We start from the raw sequence: 6,000 nt of genomic DNA on the forward strand, positions 1-6,000 counted from the left end.
ATATACCCTCCACCATGGATCGCATTTGTCGATCTTTTTTTCGGTATCTTCGTCGGTATCTTTTTTTAGGCAAAGAAAGAAAAATGGATAAGAATTTATATGCTATTTGAGCTATGTCAAGTTATAGTCCGATTCGGATCATAAATGACTTAAATGTTGAAGACCATAGTAGAAGTCATTGGGTAATATTTCAGTCCATTCGGATAAGAAGTGCACCGTATAGGGGCTCAAGAAGCATAATCGGGAGACCGGTTTATATGGGAGCTATATTAGGCTATAGATCGCTGCAGAGCATATTGAACACGTATGTTGAAGGTCATGGGAGAAGCAATTGTACAAAATTTCAGCCAAATCGGTTGAGAATTGCGCCCTCTAGTGGCTCCAGAAGTCAAGAATCAAGATCGGTTTATATGGCAGCTATATCAGGTTACGGTCCGATTTGAACCAAGCTTAACACAGTTATTGGAAGTCATAACAAAACTCTTCATCAAAATTTCAGCCAAATCGGATAAGAATTGCGCCCTCTAGAGGCCGAAGAAGTCAAGATCCAATATAGGTTTATATGGCAGCTATATCAGATTATAAACCGATTTGAACCATGCTTAACGCGGTTGTTAGAAGTCATAAAAAAACACTTCATGTACAACTTCAGCCAAATCGCTTGAGAATAGCGCCCTCTAGTGGCTCCAGAAGTCAAGATTCAAGATCGGTTTATATTGCAGCTGTATCAGGTAACAAACCGATTTGAACCATGTTTGGCATAGTGTCTGGAAGTCATGACAAATCAAAATTTCAGCCAAATCGAATAAAAGTTGCGCCCTCTAGGGCTCAAGAAGTCAAGATCCAAGACCGGTTTATACGGTAGCTATATCATGTTACAGACCGATTAGAACCATGCTTAACGCAGTTATAGAAAGCCATAAAAAAACACTTCATGCAAATTTCAACCAAATCGGATGAGAATTGCGCCCTCTAGAGGCCTAGGAAGTCAAGATCCCAGATCGGTTTATGTCGCAACTATATCGCGTTATGTACCGATTTGTACCATACTAAGCACAATTTTTGGAAGTCATTACAAAACAATTCATGTAAAACTTTAGCCAAATCGGTTGAGAATTGCGCCCTCTAGTGGTTCCAGGAGTAAAGATTCAAGATCGGTTTATATGGCAGCTATATCAGGTTATGGATCGATTTGAACCATACTAAGGACAGTGTCTGGAAGTCATAACAAAACTCTTCATCACAATTTCAGCCAAATTGGATACGAATTGCGCCCTCTAGTGGCGCCAGAAGTCAAGATTCAAGATCGGTTTATATTGCAGCTATATCAGGTTATGGACCGATTTGAAGCTTAACACAGTTGTTGAAAGTCATAACAAAACACCTCTTGCTAAATTTCAGGCAAATCGGATGAAAATTGCGCCCTCTAGTCGCTCAAGATTTCAACATCCAAGATCGGTTTATATGGCATCCATATCAAAGCATGAATCGATATGGCCTTTTTACAATCCCAAGCGACCTACACTGATAAGAAGTATTTGTGCAAAATTTCAAGCTCCTAGCTTTACTCCTTTGAAAGTTAGCGTGCTTTTGACAGACGGAAGGACGGACATGGCTAATTCGACTTGAAATGTCATGACGATTTTTTGTTACAAACGGAATGACAAAATTATTATACCCCCAGCCTATGGTGGAGGGTATAAAAAACAGCTTTCAGTGGTTGTTGTTTCGAAATATAGAAACGGGAATCTCATTTAAAAGATAAGAAAGCCCCCACAGTTTGTGGTGGGTGGATTGTTGTTGTGGTTGGATGGCAAAGCTGGTCGCGATGACGTTAAAAACAATAGGGAATGTAGCAGCCTGCATAAAGTCGGTGTTAAGATGAGAATTGGAATGGTTTGAAAAGATGTTGCTCGGAAAACTGACTCACATGGAAATGGCGGCTAATTTGTCAGTGTGGGTAGATTTCATATAATTGCAAATGCAAATTTGCCCATGAAGATTCTATTAAGAAACTGGGGCAAACTTCTCACAAATCAATGAGTGCTGTCCGATTCAATGTTAAGCTCAATGAAAGGGGACCTCCTTTTTATAACCGAGTCCGAACGGTGTGCCGCAGAGCGACACCTCTTTGGGGAGAAGTGTTTATTACATGGCAAAGTACCTCACAAATGTCGCCAGCATTAGGAGGGGATAACCACCGCTGAAAATTTTTCTGATGTAGCTGCCAGGATTTGAACCCAGGCGTTCAGCGTCATAGGCAGACAGGCTCACCTCTGCACTACGGTGGCATATAATTATGCAAAAATCTATGCTTAAATAGGACAATTAGCATGCCATGAAACTGAGGGCCAGTCAGACGGACGGATATGATACACTAGGCGCTGATGAGGGCCACCAGCTCAGAAACGCGTCTGCCAATGGTTGTAATATATTGGGTTGCCCAAAAAGTAATTGCGGATTTTTTAATAGAAAGTAAATGCATTTTTAATAGAATGAACTTTAATCAAATATACTTTTTTTACACTTTTTTTCTAAAGCAAGCTAAAAGTAACAGCTGATAACTGACAGAAGAAAGAATGCAATTACAGAGTCACTAGCTGTGAAAAAATTTGTCAACGCCGACGATATGAAAAATCCGCAATTACTTTTTGGGCAACCCAATATATGCCCGATTGTCTGATAGCTGGCAATTTATTTTCTTTAATTCCTAACACACATTCTCCTGCTCATTTAAGCTCGACTAATACAAGAAAGTAGGATTTATTCAAATGACATGCTCTAGCAGCCAAAACAAATAAACAAAAATTAAAAAAAAAAATTAAAATATTTTTTTCCTTCCGGGAGACCGTTCCTCACCTCTAAAACAAACCCCATATCAGTCATATTGACCAACTATAGCAATATGGGGCTCAACTGAAAGATTTTTGGCATTAGAGCACAAATTTTATATCCACATTCGGTGTGAAATGTTTCAGGGGCCGTCCCACTCACAAACTCGCAAAATAGGGTGCAAATAAAAGTTGTAAGAGAGTGCAAGAAGGGGCAGTGGGGTGGGTCCAGGTCCAGCTGGTTATGGAATTCTTTCTACAGTGGTCTGCTCTCTTTGCTATACCACTGTTCGCTCGAATGACATTGCCAACAATAATATTCCACACTTAATGATTGTGACCTGTCTCATTGAATGTTTCGCTTAAATCCACCCGTATAACAAAATATTTTCTTTCATCTCTCGATTTAATCCCTTTGGCTTTGTTGTACTGTTCCACTAACGACTTGGCTCTATTCCTCTTTGAACCACTATCTGGATATGCAGACACAACACTCATAAATTTGTCCATTATCTTGTGACGATAAAATGACAAAGCCCATAGACAGAGCTACACTCCGTCACCATGGTATGAAGCATAAGCGCATTTGTCGCCAAGGAAAGTCGATGAGGGGGTCGCATTTTTGGGAAAATATTTGATTTGATTTTCTAAAAACAACAAAACAACTGCAGGGGTCACCAATGAGGTTGTTGCCTTATATGCTCGCAGAGGATGAGTTGCTCTCAGCTTCACATGGCCATCTCTCACTCACTTTAATGGTCGAGGGATTTGGAAGCCCTCTTTTTTTTTTTTTTTTGTTTTTGTTTGCTTATAGAGATTATGATGACAAAGCACGTCTGGCTTTACGTTAAAATCTGCGATTGACGTTTGCCTAGCCGGGGCGTTTTAAACGCCTGTTTGTTTTTGGCTTTTGTCTGTCCGTCCTTTTGTGTGTATGTCCGTGTAAAGTCAGTGTGAGACGTGTTCCAGTGAGTAGTACGTAGGATTTTGCTGTAATCACATAACAACAACAACAACAATTGCTGATGGCAATACTGCTGTCATTGTGTAAGGCCTTATCGCTGCGACTGCTGCTGCTGTTGCTGTTGCTGACGTTGTTGTCATTCTAATCATAATAAATATGGGACATTACCTCAATCAAGTTTCAAGCAATGTAATCGTATAATTGACCGGATTAAAAGCATGACCATAACGAAAAATATATGGGACTATACGACTTAGCGTATGAAGAGAGGGGGAGGGCCAAAGAATATTTTGTGTGGCCAGCAGATCATGTAACGGAGTTCTTGCTGTTCATGACTTTGGTTAAGCAATCAGCCAAGCACTGAGAACTTTCTCACTGCCAAATTGGATAAGAAGTGCACGCTCTAGAGGCTTAGGATCAAATCAGGGGATCGGTGTATATGGAAGTTATATAAGACCGATTAGGGCATTGTGGGGCATGGATGTTGGAGGCCATGTGTTCTAACCGAGTTCTTGCTTTTCATGGGCTCTGTATAAACAACCACTGAATTGCTGAGAACTCCCTCTCTTGCCCGCTGAAAAAATGTTTGCAACACCTCGAAATATCCATTTCAGACCCTATAAAGTATATATATTCTTGATCGTCGTAAAAATCTAAGACGATCTAACCATGTCCCTCCGTCCGCCTATTTGTTGATATCACGCTACAGCCTTTAAAAATATATTGGGTTGCCCAAAAAGTAATTGCGGATTTTTCATATAGTCGGCTTTGACAAATTTTTTCACAGCTTGTGACTCTGTAATTGCATTCTTTCTTCTGTCAGTTATCAGCTGTTACTTTTAGCTTGCTTTAGAAAAAAAGTGTAAAAAAGTATATTTGATTAAAGTTCATTCTAAGTTTTATTAAAAATGCATTTACTTTCTTTTAAAAAATCCGCAATTACTTTTTGGGCAACCCAATAGATATTGAGCTGGAACTTTGCACAGATTCTTTTTTTTTTTTTTGCCCATAGGCAGGTTAAGTTCGAAGATGGGCTATATCGGACTATATCTTTATATAGCCCCCACATAGACCGATCTGTCGCTTTAAGGTCTTAGGCCCATAAAAGCCACATTTATTATCCGATTTTGCTGAAATTTAAGACAGTGAGTTTTGTTAGGCCCCTCAAAACCTATTTTCAATATGGTTCAGAACGGTTCAGATTTGGATTAAGCTGCCATATAGTCTGATCTCTCGATTTAAGGTCTTGGGACCATTAAAGGCGTATTTTTTGTCCGATTTCACTGACATTTAGGACAGTGTGATGTGTTTGACCCCTCGATATCCTTCTTGAAGGAGCGATATCCAGATCGGTCAAGATTTGGATATAGCTCCCATATAAACCGATGGACCTATTTCGACTTTACTTGGTACAGTTGTTGCAAGTCATAACAGAATACTATCTGCAAAATTTTAGCCAAATCGGAAAAAAATTGCGGCCTTCAGGGGCTCAAGAAGTCAAATCGGGAGATCGGTTTATATGGGAGCTATATCTGGTTATAGACCGATTTGGATCGCACTTGGCACGGTTGTTGAGAGTCATAACAGAACACTAAATGCAAAATTTCAGCCAAATCGGGTGAAAATCGCGGCTTGTAAGAACTCACAGAGACACCGGAATCTTGAAATAATGACGTTGATCGAAGGTTTATAATAACGGAATTTATGGTGAAGGAATCCTTGAGGAGCTTCAAACCGTTTAAGTCACCCGGACCTGATGGAATATTTCCGGCGTTACTACAGAAAGAGGCAGACTATCTGGCGCCTCGTCTGGCCAAAATTTTCACAGCGTGCCTAGGCGTGCATATACTCCGAAAGCCTGGAAGGATGCAAGGGTGGTGTTCATACCCAAGCCCGGCAAGGCATGTTAGCGACACCAAAGGCCTACAGACCCATAAGCCTTATGTCCTTTCTACTCAAAACCATGGAACGTATTAAGGACACCATGATAAAGAGTAGGACATCCAGCGAACTGCTCAAATACAAACAGCATGCCATTGTCAAAGGAAGGTCAGTGGAGGCTGCCCCGTACGAGGTTGTGCATAAAATAGAAGAATCCTTCGATGCTAAAACGTACACCCTGGCGGTATGCGTTGACATCGAGGGGGCTTTTAACAATGTGTGGACCTACACACTGTTTCAATCCTTAGACCAGTACCGGGTGGA

This window comes from Stomoxys calcitrans, chromosome 2, assembly GCF_963082655.1.
Source record: "Stomoxys calcitrans chromosome 2, idStoCalc2.1, whole genome shotgun sequence".
Classification (NCBI taxonomy): Eukaryota; Metazoa; Arthropoda; class Insecta; order Diptera; family Muscidae; genus Stomoxys; species Stomoxys calcitrans.